This window comes from Gopherus flavomarginatus, unplaced genomic scaffold, assembly GCF_025201925.1.
Source record: "Gopherus flavomarginatus isolate rGopFla2 unplaced genomic scaffold, rGopFla2.mat.asm mat_scaffold_144_arrow_ctg1, whole genome shotgun sequence".
Classification (NCBI taxonomy): domain Eukaryota; kingdom Metazoa; phylum Chordata; order Testudines; family Testudinidae; genus Gopherus; species Gopherus flavomarginatus.
This window is the reverse complement of record NW_026114702.1, coordinates 87,307-102,604: the sequence shown is the minus strand read 5'-3', so window position 1 is coordinate 102,604 and position 15,298 is coordinate 87,307.

Genomic DNA, 15,298 nt, shown 5'->3' with positions numbered 1-15,298 from the left:
AGTGCCCTGCCCCCACTGGAACAGTCGCTCCCTAGTCCCCTGGCAGAGCTGAGGAGTAAAGGCAGCTCCCCACCCCCGCAGGAACGACCATTCCAAAATCCCCTCGCAGGGCTGGGGAGGGATTCCAGTGCCCCGCCCGCAGGAACGGCGGCTGCCCAGTCCCCTGGCAGAGCTGGGGAGGGAAACCAGCACCCCGCCCCCGTGGGAAAGGCCGCTCCCCAGTTCCCTCTCAGAACTAGGGAGTGTTGGTGTCACTAGGCATAACCCTAGGTAACTCGGGTGGGTGGAAGGCCAGGAGTGTCCATGAAGCCCTCCTGTTCTAGGCCAAAGAGAACCAAAGCCCCTCCATGCTGAACTCTGCTCGACCTAGAAAGCTATCAGTTGCAGCACAGGTCAAACCGGTCTGAAGCAGTAGTAATAAGGCCTCCGTGTTGAAGGACAAGATAACTGGCAGAAGGAAAACTTACTAACGAGCTGTCGCAGCCAAGGTTACTTAATGCACCTGCGCTTACCTACAGGGAAAGGAGGGGGGGAAAGAAAAAGAATTTAAAAAGGGAAAAGCCGCTTATGTGTGTGTGCAGGATTTGAGATTGTATTCTCCCTTGCACCTTATTTGAGCTCAAATAAACTTGTGCTTTGCTTCTCCACCCTGGTGTTTTTATTCGAGCTGAGCACACTGGGCCAGGAACCGCTGTTGCTTGGCCTCGGGCACTGTCTGTACCAGCAACAGGAGGGAAGGCAGCGCCCCATCCCCACTGGAACGGGCACTCCCCAGTTCCCTTGCAGAGCCAGGGAGGGAAGGTAGCACCCCTCCTCTAAACAAAAGGCCGCTCCCCAGTCCCCTCTCACAGCCAGGGAGAGAAGTCAGCGCCTCTCCCCCGTTCGAATAGCCAATCCACAGGCCCCTTCCAGAGCTAGCAAGAGAAGCCAGTATCCCACCACTGCTCGAACTGCCACTGCCCAGGCTCCTTCCAGAGCTGGGGAGGGGAGCCGGTGCCTCACCCCCTCTGGTACCTCCGCTCCCCAGACCCCTCATGGAGCTAGGGAGGGAATCCAGAGCCCAGCCCTCGCTTGAACTGCCACTCCCCACTCCCCTCCCGGAGCTGCAGAGGGAAGCCAGCTCCCCACCTGTGGTGTTATGAGTATAATATAATATCTCAGTGAAAGGTGATAGGGCCAGAAAGAGTTAATTAACTCACCTCACCGACTGACCTGACCCATGGGTGAACCTTAAGGACTGGTTAGCAAGATATATAAATGAATAAAGCTTTGAAATGCAAGTCTGCATTGTTGGACGTAGAAGGGTAGAGGTTTGCTCAGGTCTTGGGATGTCAGCAAACAGGTCTTGTCTATTGCTCTAGTTTTAATTCAAAGATCAAAAAAGGGGAGTATTAGCATTTAAGATCATACTAGAGTGAAATAGTTTTATTGTCTATATGTCTCTTTGAACGTTATGGTAACCTGTATCTCAACTGTTTAATGGATAAATTACTCTGTGCTAATGGCCAGGATGTTTAGGAGAAGGAGTTAAGCCTATTGTTTTCTCAGGCCGAAAAGCTGCGGGAAATGTATAAGAAGCCTGGGATACGATCCTTCTTCATCTCAGATCTGCTTTGGGTTTCAAGAGGGGGAAACTTTAAGCCACAAGGATTGAGATCCCCAGTCATTGACTGGAGCCACCCTGAATCTGGAAATTGGACTATAACGTAGGGACTATTTCTCAAAGGACTTTTGGCAATTACAAGCTCACCTTTACTATGTATCTAAATCTCAAGAAATGAATTCAAGTCTGTCTGTATATGGATCTTTTAACCAACACTCTCTCTCTTTTCTTTACTAATAAATTTTAGCTTAGTTAATAAGTATTGGCTATAAGCGTGTATTTTGGGTAAGATCTAAGTTGTAATTGGACCTGGGTATGTGGCTGATCCTTTGGGATTGGAAGAACCTTTTCTTTTATATGATGAAGTAAGATTTTCAGGAATCATCATCATATGTTTGACAGGTGTGTCTGGACGGAGGCCTAAGGCTTGGCACTTTAAGGGAACTGCATGGTTTGGACTTCTAAGTGACCAGTGAGGTACTATAGAAGCTCTTTTGTGCTGATTGGTAAATCTAAGTATTGAACTAACCACCAGCATTTGGGGTTTGTCTGTCCTGTTTTGTTTGCAGTTCACCCTGATTGAGTGACCTCAGCTGGCTCCCACGAGCAGCACCGTCACAGTGGCATAGACGTGCAAGGATCCACAGAACCAGGTCAATTAGGCTTTGGGTCAGAATCCCACGCTATCCAAATTTGAGATTTGGGATTGAGAATTTGGTTGATTAAAGATCAGTGACCAAGAGACAGAAGGCATCAGCGAAAGCAATGAAACTGCAAGCCCTGATGGACAGCCTGCAGTTTGAACATGAGCAAAAACTGGCAGAAATTCGAATGAGAGAGAAGCAAGCCTTGGCCCAGCTGGAGGAATAAGCTGCTGAAAGAAAGGAGGAGGCTGATGAGAGAGAAGAGAAAGCTCGTAAGGGGCATCTGGAATTACTGGCTGCTGAGGAGAAAGCTCGACAGAGGCAACACAAGCTGGAACAGGAGACTCACAAGATGCAACAAGAAACTGCCAGACTTCAGCTCCAAGTCAAAGAAGCAAGGAAAGAACAGTAGAAACTGTATCCTCTTGAAAATCCAGCTTATAACTATGTTGATATGTGGTATTACTCAGAGCAGTTTTCTGTGTTTAACCAGTTTTGCTATAGTCAGGGAGAGGGGGAGTCTAACCTGGTGGGTAATAGCTATTTGTCTGTTCAAGAAAGCAGTGTGTCTGGGAATGAAGTTTCTGAAAGTCTGTCTAATGTCTCAGAAGTGAATCTGGAGTTAGGCCATGGCTACACTTACAGTTTTGCAGCGCTGGTAGTTACAGCTGTGTTCGTACAGCTGTGTAGGGCCAGCGCTGCAGTGTGGCCACACTGAGAGCTACCAGCGCTGCAGTGTGGCCACATTTGCAGCACTTGCAGCGCTGTTGGGAGTGGTGCATTGTAGGCAGCTATCCCACAGAACACTTCATCCCATTTTTGCGCTGTGGCTTGTGGGAAGGGGAAGGAAGTGTGCTGGTCTTTCCGCTTCCTGTTCCAACGACCCGTGGTGCTTTGCTACACATTCCGAGCAGTTTGGCGGCATTGTGAGTCTGCAGCGCGATTTCTGAGATTTCTGTTACAAATGGAGCCTGAGCTGCTGAGGACCTTGCTGATGAATGTTGCCAGCACATCACGCATGGCAGTGGAGCTATTCCTTCAGCTGCAAAGTGACAGTGAGGAGTCAGACGATGATATTGAAACGCCTGACGCTCAAGACACTCAATTGCTTGTGGCAGTAACAGACGTGCTTAGCACCGTGGAACAGCGCCTTTGGGCTCGGGAAACCAGCACTCAGTGGTGGGATCACATCATCCTGCAAGCATGGGATGATGAGCAGTGGCTGCAGAACTTTCAGATGAGAAAAGCCACTTTCATGGGACTGTGTGCTGAGCTCGCCCCTACCCTGCAGCGCAGGGACACGAGATTGAGAGCTGCCCTGCCAGTGGAGAAGCGGGTGGCTATTCCAATCTGGAAGCTGGCAACTCCAGACAGCTACCGATCGGTGGCGAACCAGTTTGGAGTAGGAAAGTCCACCGTTGGAATGGTGCTGATGCAAGTTTGCACAGCCATTAATCGCACCCTGCTAAGAAGAACTGTGACTCTGGGGAACGTGCAAGACATTGTGGATGGCTTTGCACAAATGGGTTTCCCTAACTGTGGAGGGGCAATAGATGGGACGCATATTCCTATTCTGTCCCCACCCCACCTGGCATCAGAGTACGTGAATCGCAAGGGGTATTTCTCCGTGGTTCTGCAAGCGCTTGTGGATCACCGTGGGCGTTTCACTGACATTTACTAAGGAAGGCCTGGAAAGGTGCATGATGCACGCATCTTTCGGAACAGTGCCCTGTTCAGGAAGCTGAGGGCCGGGACTTGTATCCCAGACCGCAAGATCACAGTAGGGGACATCGAAATGCTCACTGTGAACCTTGGAGACCCCGCTTACCCCTTAATGCCATGGCTCATGAAACCGTATACAGGGACACTTGACAGGAGCAAGGACCGGTTCAACTACAGGCTGAGCCGGTGCAGAATGACTGTGGAGTGTGCTTTTGGCCGTTTGAAAGGGCACTGGAGGTGTCTTTATGGGAAGCTAGATTTGAGGGAAAGCAGCATCTCCGCTATTATATCCGCGTGCTGTACCCTCCATAATATTTGTGAAGGGAAGGGTGAAAGATTCAGTGAGAAATGGACCTCCGAGGTTTGACGCCTAGAGGATGAATTTGCACAGCCAGAGAGCAGGGCTACTAGAGAGGCCCAGGAAAGGGCTTCAAGGATCAGGGATGCCTTAAGGGAGCAATTTGATGCTGAGAGCCAACAGTAATGTTTAGTGCCTTTGCTGTGCTCCTTTCTACCTTGGGGTACAATATTTACCACTTCCTGCAATAATAAAATGTATTGTAAAAGCCATAAAATCCTTTATTCAAAGTACAGTACATAAAAGGCCAGGGGGGTGAGGGTGGTGGACTGTACATTCAGAGGTTTGAATATGTCCTGTTTGGATTACTGTTCAATGTCTGCTGCACTTCAGGATTACTATGCTGCAGGGTAATGGGGGTGGAGTGCACAGGGTAAGAATTGTAGTTATCAGGGCTGGAAGGTGATGGTACAGGTGTTGGGGGCAGCTGGGGGTAATAAGAAACTTGCTGCTGGAGAAAGGTGTTTTGTGCAAATACTGGGGAACAAGAAAGAGAGCTTTGGGAGGGGTGTGAGTTACCACAGTACAGATCTGCCTGCATGGCTACGAGAGACTCAAAAGTGTCAGTTTGGCGAGCCAGGAGGCTTATCATGTGCTTTGAGCTTTTTTAGTAGCCAATTCCTTTCTCCTGCTTTCTGTTTGCCTCCACTCATACATTTTCTCTCTCCATTCCTGCATCTTCCTACTTTCTCTGTTGTAGTGATTCATTACTGCTTTAATCAATTCCTCTTTTGATTTTCTTGGATTTTTTCTCAAGTTCTGCAAGCGACGTGAGGGCGGTGATCCGGCTGCATTAGTCAAGGTCACTAAAAAAAACATAGATAGAAACATGTAATACACAGAGGCTACATTGTTTATTATCACACACTGAAGGAGTTTTTAGACTTTTTGTAGCATCATTCCCACATACCTAACATAACACAGAGAGGCCAGGGAAGTGAAGGCATGTCAAGCAATGGGGTGAGAGTTTCTGCCCCGACTTCACCTGGGAGGGGGAACTGACTGATGGCTCACTGGGGTTTATCTGCACTGGGTACAGGAGGTAGCTGGTGGCCTGCACAGGGGACAGTAGGGAACATGAAGGTGGCGAGCTGCTGGCGGGGGGGGGGGCGGTCCACAGAACTGCCGGCCTGCTGCTGAGGTGGGGAAATGCACCGCTGGGCTGGCTGCCTGCTGGAAAGGAGGGGGGGAGACCTGAGTGCACCATGGGGCTGGCTGCCTGCTGGAAAGGAGCGGGGGAGACCGGAGCGCACCACGGGGCTGTGGGGGGGGGGACCGCGAACCTGGCGCCCTGCACTCAAGTATCCCTAAATTCTCAACAGAGTTTCCTACTGTCAGATATATCACTGCTGCGTGTTATCTGGGAAGAGAGGGAGGGTCTTCTACAGCAATGTGGATACCGCCCTGGCCCCTATGCAGCTTGCCTGTGTGCAGCCATGGTCCCCCCACCCCTCGCTGCACAATGGATCAGACGAGTTAGCCTGACCGGGACAAGGATCACGGTGGCTCTCCCTATAAACTTGCGAAAGCACATTGCCCATGCTCTGGCTGCAACTTTTCAAGAGATTACCGAGGCAGATTACAGAGACGTGATAGAGCAAATCAATGGGCTATTCCACGTTTAGGCATGCATGCAGGCAGCCATAACCCAAACCCTCCTCTCCCAAAACATAAAAATCTACTTACCCCGAGCACAATCCTCAGTTTCTTCCTCACCAGCAACTTCCAGCTGCTGCGACTGGCTAGCCTCCTCCTGGCTTGAGAAGCGCTCCTGGCTGCATGCCTCCTGGGACTCCGGGGTGTCTCCCTCCACCCCAGTAGCCTCACTGTCGGCTTCCTCTACACCCTCCCCCACTTCTCCCTGCTCTGAACTCTCCATCATGCTCCTAGGATTGGCAGTGGGGTCACACCCAAGTATGGCATCCAGCTCCTTGTAAAAACGGCAGGTTGTGAGGGCAGCTCCTGAGCAGCAATTTCCCTCACGGGCTTTGCAGTAAGCACTCCGCAGCTCTTTTATTTTTACCCTGCATTGCAACCCATCCCGTTCATGGCCCCTTCTCAGCAAGGACTGCGATATCTGCCCATAGGTATCATAATTTCTCCTTCTGGAGCGCAGCTGTGCTTGCACAGCTTCCTCACCCCAAACACTGATGAGGTCCTGCAGCTCTGCATTGCTCCATGCTGGGGCTCGTCTGGGGCGTGGAGGCATGGTTGCTGATTGATTGAATGATTGATTGCACTCCACACCTGGCAGAGCAAACAGGAAGGGGATTTTTTAAATTCCCCGGGGCATTTAAAGGTGGGGTCAGCTGAGCCTAGGGCAGTGGAGTGTGCATGATTACCAGAGAGGCTTCTAAGGTATGCTGAGATACCGCCTTATACCCTGGAGGTCAATAAAAGCACTGGTGGGCGTCCACGCTTGCTGACCAGTGCTGGTGATCTAATGCTGGAATCCCTACACCTGAGGCTCGACTGGGTGTACAGCCAGTGCTGCAACCAGGGAGTTGCAGCGCTGGCCATGCTTTGCAAGTGTGGCCACATCTTAAGTTGCAGCGCTGTAACCCCCTCACCAGCGCTGCAACTCTCTAGTGTAGCCATGTAGATCAAGAGCAAAATGATCTCATTGGGGAGGAAAATATTTCTCAGGAGCAGATTGAAGTAAATGGTCAGATGAAAGCCCTAACTGAGGAAGGAAAGGGTAGATGGGTAATGGATTGGTGGCTAGTGGAGCTTGTAAAAGTGAACCTGAAATGGGTAACTGTGATTTGCTGGAAGTAGCTCAGTGTAGTGAAAAAAGCAGCCGCTTATCTGTTGGAAGTGGCAATGTGCCTGGTAGAGAACGTTTGGAGGAGCCTAGTCATCCTTGTGAGCTGATGGCTTTATCTGATCAGCAGTTTGGGAAGACAGAAATAGTGGAAAATGAGTGTCCCTATCCCTAACCTTTTTCCTGTGTGGAAAAATGTGAAAGTGAAGAAAACGTGCCTGTATCTGTCAGGGGTATTGACTTGCCTATGGAGGAAGCTGCCTCAGTTTCCAAGCAGCTGTCTGTGAACAGCCTTGTGTGCTGGGACAAGGGAAAGGAAATCCCAAGCTGTGTGTCTGGTGAAGGAGAATGTGTCTCCGGGTACGTCCAGACTACCCCGCCGTATCGGCGGGTTAAAATCGATTGCTCGGGGATCGATATATCGCGTCTAATCTAGACGCGATATATCGATCCCCAAGCGCGCTTATATCTATTACGGAACTCCACCAACCCCAACGGAGTTCCGGAATCGACACGGAGAGCCGCGGACATCAATCCCGCGCCGTCTGGAAGGGTGAGTAATTCGATCTTAGATATTCCACTTCAGTTATGTTATTCACGTAGCTGAAGTTGCGTATCTAAGATCGATTTCCCCCCCCCTAGTCTGGACGAGCCCTCCGGCTCTTCTGTGTCTGTGGAGCAGACAGAAGGTGCCTTTCAGCCTGTGATGATTGAGGGTAATTCAGTTGTCTCGGAGTTGGTTGTAAATACAGCTAAAGCCCAGGAAGGGAATGGTCCTAAGTTTGTGTCTGCTGGGGAGAAGGCCCTGTAACTAGGTTGCATCCAGTTAGTGTCTTAGCAAAATCCCAGAGACCAGACAATTCTGGTGCTTGCAGTTTGACAGTTGCTAATGTGTGGTTGGAAAAGGATGTAGCAACTCTGTCTAATCAGGGTGATACCCTAGCCAGGGCACAAGGAGAGCAAAAAGATGATTTAATTGTGTTACCTACTGACAGTTTGACAACTTGTAGCAAGAAGGAAAGGATTCCTGAGCTTGTTCATGGCCAAGGGAAGGAGAATGCTTCTAACTTGTTATCTAGAAAATCTATAAGTTTGCCTGAAAAGGAATTGTGTAGGAATCTGCCTGATGGGTCAGAGATGATTCTGGATGTAAGTGAGACCCAGTAAGAGTCTGTGGGGGCTCAAGAAAGTGTTCCTTTAGAGCAAGCCCTGGGTGAATCAGGGAAGGGCAGAGTTTCTGTGAGAGGTGAATTGCTGCTTAGAGAAGCTGCTAAGGAAAGAAATCCTCATGGTAATCTGTGCAAGCAGTTTGGTACAACTAAAGGGTGTGGAAGTGATTTAATCAAGGAAGTTTCAGTTCCTAACAGCCAGAAATTTTCTATTGTAAATGGATCCACTGACTTTCCTTTTGAAAAATCCAGTGTGAATGGCTTTGAGACTGTCTCTGATGAAGTAAAAGTTGTTAAGGAATTTGAACAGCCCTATGACCAAGTGCCAAGGGTCTGAGGAGAAATTTGGTTACTGGTATTTCAGAGCAGAACAGTTTTATGGCCAAATGCTTGAGGATGCAGGGGAGAGCAAGCAGACTCTCACCCTCCGACAATTTCAATTTGTGTGGTATCTCTGTAAAACAGGGTCCAGCCTTGGAATGGGTAGCAGCTGAAAATCTAAAAGCTAGTGTCTGTGTTGATGCAAATTTCGTGACTGGCAGGGAGAAGAAAGACTTGCTAATAGCTGTTAGCACAGAGAGCCCACCCCTTAAGCCAGTGAATTCTATTAAGCAAGAGAAATCAGGGTGTGATCCTACAGAAGGAGGAGGAAAGAGAAAACTGAATTTTGCAAAGGGAAGCCGCAGGTTAACCCTAAAATGTCAAAACCCCAATGGTATTGAGCCAAAGGTATGGCATGACAAACATAATTATAGATGGACACTTGCAATGAATTTGTTGTTATTGCTAATGGTAAATTTTGTAACTAGTGTAATGCTATTACCAACAACTGTAAAAATGTACAATGTGCCTAATCTTTTGGAAAATCCCTTGAACATGTTAACAGAAATATATGAGAACACACTTTATGTTAAAAGGCCTTGTTATACTGATGTTTCACTGCTAGTGCCTGTAAACAGTCTTGGAACTTTTCACAGAAGAAAAGACATTCCAGACCTGATGTGCTGTATGAAAAGGGAAACTGAGGCACACTACCATATTGCTTTCATGACTAAATGCCAAGATTCCTACACTGTGAACAACATTAATATCTATATTGATTTAATGTTAATTGAGTTCCAAACATTTGCCAGAGCTTGTATAGATAAAATAGCTAGTTTCCTTAGCTCTTGGCAAGATCATATGAAACATACAGGAATCCTGCTGCGAGAGCAGATCCAATCCACTATTGTTCTAACCAAGTTTGGCCTTAAGTTTGTAAAGAGATTCAATCATGTTATTGAACATGAATTTGGTAAAACATTTCTGTTACACACTAATATGGCTTCTAACCCAATACAAGCTGTAATAAAACCAAACCCAGGATGCAGAGCTTTTGGGATGCAATCAGTGATGTTAGTGTCATCCCTTCCTGCATCAATTTTGCATTCAGGGTGTGATGTTATGAGTATAATATAATATGTCACTGAAAGGTGACAGGGCCAGAAAGAGTTAATTAACTCACCTCACCGACTGACCTAACCCATGGGTGAACCTTAAGGACTGGTTAGCAAAATATGGAAATGAATAGAGCTTTCAAATGCAAGTCTGCATTGTTAGAGGTAGAAGGGTAGATGTTTGCTCAGGTCTTGTGGTGTAAGCAAACAGGTCTTGTCTATTGCTATGGTTTTAATTCAAATATCAAAAAAGGAATATTAGCATTTAAAATGATACTTGAGTGAAATAGTATTATTGTCTATATGTCTCTCTGAAGGTTATGGTAATCTGTATCTGAACTGTTTAATGGATAAATTATTCTGTGCTAATTGCCAGGATGTTTGGGAGAAGGAGTTAAGCCTACTGTTTTCTCAGGCCGAAAGGCTGCTGGAAATGTATAAGAAGCCTAGGACACGATCCTTCTTCATCTCAGATCTGCTTTGGGTTTCAAGAGGGGGAAACTTTAAACCACAAGGATTGAGATCCCCAGTCACTGACTGGAGTCACCCTGAATATGGACATTGGATTATAACCTATGGACTATTTCTAAAAGGACTTTTGGCAACTACAAGCTCACCTCTACTATGTATCTGAACCTCAAGAATTGAATTCAAGTCTGTATGTGTATTGATCCTTTAACCAACACTCTCTCTTTTCTTTTCTAATAAATTTTAGCTGAGTTAATAACAATTGGCTATAGCGTGTATTTTGGGTAAGATCAATGTTATAATTGGACCTGGGTATGTGGCTGATCCTTTGGGATTGGAAGAACCTTTTCTTTTATATGATGAAGTAAGATTTTCAGGAAACATCACCATATCTGACAGGTGTGTCTGGATGGAGACCTAAGGCTGGGCACTTTAAGGGAACTGCGTGGTTTAAACTTCTAAGTAACCAGTGAGGTACTGTAGAAGCTGTTTTGTGCTGGTTTGATAAATCTAAGTATTGAAATAACCACCAGCGTTTCGGGTTTGTCTGCCCCATTTTGTTTGCAGTTCACCTTGATTGAGTGACCTGAGCTGGCTCCCACGGGCAGCACTGTCACACCCGCCAGCACAGGAAAGGCCACTCCCCAGTCCCTCCCCAGCTCTGTGAGGGAAGGTAGCGCCAAGCCCCCGCAGGAAAGGCCGCTCCCCACTCTCCTCGCAGACCTGGGAGAGAACCCAGCGCTCTGCCTGCCCAGGAATGGCCACTCCCCAGTCCCCTCGCAGAGACGGGGAGGGAACCCAGTGCCCCACCCCCGCAGGAACGGCCGCTCCCCAGTCCCCTGGCAGAGCTGGGGAGGGAAGGCAGCGCCCTCCCCCCACTGGAACGGCCACTCCCTACTCCCCTCACAGAGCTGGAAGGGAACCCAGTGCCCCGCCCCCATAGGAACGGCCACTCCCAGTTCCCTCTCAGAGCTGGGGAGGGAAAGCAGCGCCCCGCCCCCGCTGGAACAGCCACTCCCCAGTCCCATTGCAGAGCTGGGGAAGGAAAGCAGAGCCCCGCATCTGCTGGAATGACGGCCCCTCAGTCCACTCACAGATGTGGGGAGGGAAGGCAGCACCCTGCCCCTGCAGGAATAGCCACTCCCCAGTCTCCTGGCAGAGCTGGGAAGGGAACCCAGCGCCCTGCCCCTGCAGGAACGGCTGCTCCCCTCTCCCCTCGCAGAGCTGGGGAGGGATGGCAGCGCACTGCCCCTGCTGGAACAGCTGCTCCTCAGTCCCCTCGCAGAGCTGGGAAGAGAACCCAGTGCCCCACCCCTGCAGGAACGGCCACTCCCCAGTCCCAGGGCCGGCTTAGGAAGTGCAAGGCCCAATTCGAACATTTTCGGCGGGGTCCTGGCAGGGATGACTTAAAAAAAAAAAGTGGAGAAAAAAAGCCTTTCATTTCTTTCATGTATTATTTACTTTCCACAACTATACAAATAATACAATTAAATATTATGTACATTGCATCACATATGCTGTTGATTGCTTATTAATGACCGCCATTTCACATGTGTGGGTCCCTGCCACTTCGTGCGGGTGTGCACATGTGTGGGTCCCAGCTACTCGCTCCCCCCCTCATTGAAGCAGGTATGTAGGGTTACTGCCCTGGAACTGCAGGGAAGCAGTGGACATGGGGCTGGTTGGAGGCAGGGTCTAGCTGCAGGCAGGGCAAGGGGTGCAGGGCTGGCTGGAGATGGGGGTGTGGGGTGGGCTGGCTTCAGGCAAGGCCGCAGGGGGATGCAGCAGGGGTTGGGAGGGCTGGAGACAGTGGAGTGAAGAACTGGCTGGCTTCAGGCAGGGGAGTGCAGCGGGATTGGCTGGAGACAGGGCAGGGGGGTTGGGGCTGGGTGTGGGCAGGGTGTGCAGGGCTGGTGCGGGCAGGGGTGTGTGGGGGCTGGCTGGCTTTGGGCAGGGCTGCGGGGGGTGGCTGGAGACAGGGCGGAGGGTTTGTCAGGGGCTAGCTGTGGGCACAGAGTGCAGAGCTGGCTGGGGGCAGGGCAGGGGGTGCAGCAGAGGCAGCTGGAGCCCCAGCCCTTTAAATAGCCCCGAAGCCTCCCTATATCCCAGGGCTCTGGGGGTTATTTAAAGGGCCCGGGGCTCCCCTGCTTCTACCCCGCCCCAGACCTTTTAAATAGCGGCTAGAGCCCTGGAGAATACATGGGGGCGGCAGGGCTCCAGCGGCTATTTAAAGGATGGGGTGGCAGAGGCAGCTGGAGCCGTGGCCCTTTAAATAGCCCCCTGAGCCCCCCGCTATCCCAGGGCTATGGGGGCTATTTAAAGAGCCCAGAGCTCCAGCTGGGAGAGCGGGGCTGCTTGACGCGCTTCGGCCGTGGCTCCGGCTCTCGGCACAGGGCCCTCTTAGGCGTGGGGCCCGATTCCTGGGAATCGGCTGAATCGGCCTAAAGCTGGCCCTGTGGGGAGGGAACCTAGTGTCCCGCCCCTGCTCGAACAGCCGATCCCTAGTCCCCTCGCAGAGCCGGGGAGGGAAGGCAGCTCCCTGTCCCCTCAAAGCCTGGGGAGGGAGCCCAGTGCCCCACCCTTGGTGGGACACCCACTCCCCAGTCTCCTTGGAGAGCTGGGAGGGAGGGCAGTGCCCAGCCCCCACTGGAATGGCCACTCCCCAGTCCCCTGGCAAAGATGATGTGGAAACACACCGCCTCTCCCTTGCTGAAACGGCCGCTCCCCAGTCACCTCATAGAACTGGGGAGGGAACCCAGCACCCTGCCCCCGCTCGAACGGCCGCTGCCCAGTTCCCTTGCAGAGCTTGGGAAGGAACCCAGCACCCCGCTCCCTCAGGAACGGCTGCTCCCCAGTCCCCTCGCAGAGCTGGGGATGGGAGGCAGCGCCCTGCCCCCACCCCAATGGCTGCCGCCCTGTCCCCTCGCAGAGCTGGGGAGGGAAGACAGCTCCCCGCCCCCGCTGCAACTGCCGTTGCCCATTCCCCTCCCAGAGCTGGCGAGAGAAGCCAGCATCCCGCCACAGCTCAAACCGCCACTGTCCAGGCCCCTTCCAGAGCTGGGGAGGGGAGCCGGCGCCTCACCCCCGCTGGAACCGCCGATCCCCACTCCCCACCCAGAGCTGGGGAAGGCAACACCCAGCCCCCGCTGGAGCCGCCAATTCCCAGGCCCCTCCCAGAGCTGGGGAGGGAAGCCAGCATCCCGCCACCGCTCGAACTGCCACTGCCCAGGCCCCTTCCAGAGCTGGGGAGGGAAGCCAGCATCCCGCCCCCTCTGGAGCCACAACACCCCAGGCCCCTCCCAGAACTGAGAAGGGAAGCCGGTGCCCTGCTCCCTCTGGAACCGCCATTCCCCAGGCCCCTCCCAGAGCTGGGGAGGGAAGCCAGCGCCCCACCTGTGATGTTATGAGTATAATATAATATCTCACTGAAAGGTGACAGGGCCAGAAAGAGTTAATTAACTCACCTCATGGACTGACCTGACCCATGGGTGAACCTTAAGGACTGGTTAGCAAGATATGGAAATGAACAGAGCTTTGAAATGCAAGTCTGCATTGTTAGAGGTAGAAGGGGAGATGTTTGCTCAGGGCTTGTGATGTAAGCAAACAGGTCTTGTCTATTGGTATAGTTTTAATTCAAAGATCAAAAAAGGGAATATTAGCATTTAAAATGATACTTGAGTGAAATAGTATTATTGTCTATATGTCTCTTTGAAGGTTATAGTAACCTGTATCTAAACTGTTAAATGGATAAATTACTCTGTGCTAATTGCCAGGATGTTTGGGAGGAGTTAAGCTTATTGTTTGCTCAGGCCGAAAGGCTGCTGGAAATGTATAAGAAGCCTAGGACACGATCCTTCTTCATCTCAGATCTGCTTTGGGTTTCAAGAGGGGGAAACTTTAAACCACAAGGATTGAGATCCCCAGTCATTGACTGGAGCCACCCTGAATCTGGAAACTGGACTATAACCTATGGACTATTTCTAAGAGGACTTTTGGCAACTACAAGCTCTCCTCTGCTATATATCTGAACCTCAAGAATTGACTTCAGGTCTGTATGTATATGGATCTTTTAACTAACACTCTCTCTCTTTTCTTTTCTAATACATTTTAACTTAATTAATCAGAATTGGCTGTAAGCGTTTATTTTGGGTAAGTTCTAAGTTGTAATTGGACCTGGGTATGTGGCTGATCCTTTGGGATTGGAAGAACCTTTTCTTTTATATGATGAAGTAAGATTTTCAGGAATCATCATATCTGACAGGTGTGACTGGACGGAGGCCTGAGGCTGGGCACTTTAAGGGAACTGTGTTGTTTGGACTTCTAAGTGACAAGTGAGGTACTATAGAAGCTGTTTTGTGCTGGCTTGGTAAATCTAAGTATTGAAATAACCACCAGCATTTGGGGTTTGTCTGCCCCATTTTGTTTGCAGTTCACCCTGAATGAGTGACCTCAGCTGGCTCCCACGGGCAGCATCCTCACACCGCCCCCGCTGGAACTGCAACTCCCCTCTCCCCTCCCAGAGCTGGGGCGGGAACCCAGCCCCCCAACCCTGCTGGAGCAGTCACTCCCCAGTCCCCTGCCAGAGTTGGAGAGAGTACGCAGCGCCCCGCCCCCGCTGGAACCACCACTTCTCAGTCCCCTGGCAGAGCTGGGGGAGGGGGAACCGAGCACCCCACCACAGCTGGAACGGCCGCTTCCCAGGCTCTTAGCAGAGACGGAGAGGGAAAGCAGCGCCCCACCCCAGCAGGAACGGCCGCTCCTCAGTCACCTCGCAGACCTGGGGAGGGAAGGCAGTGCCCCGCCCCCACAGGAACGACAGCTCCCCAGTCATATCACAGAGCCGGGGCTGGAAGGCAGCACCCCGCCCCCGCTGGAATGGCCGCTCCCCAGTCCCCTCGCAGAGCTCAGGAGGGAAGCCAGTGCCCCGCCCTGTTAGGAACATCCGCTCCCCAGTCCCCTCGTAGAGCTGGGTAGGGAAGGCAGCACCTCGCCCCTGCTTGAGCGGCCGCTCCCCAATCCTCTGGCAGAGCTGGGAGGGGAACCCAGTGCCCCACCCCCGCAGGAACGGCCAGTCCCCTCGCAGAGCTGGGGAGGGGAGGCAGAGCCCTGCCCCAGCTTGAACGGCCGCTCCCCA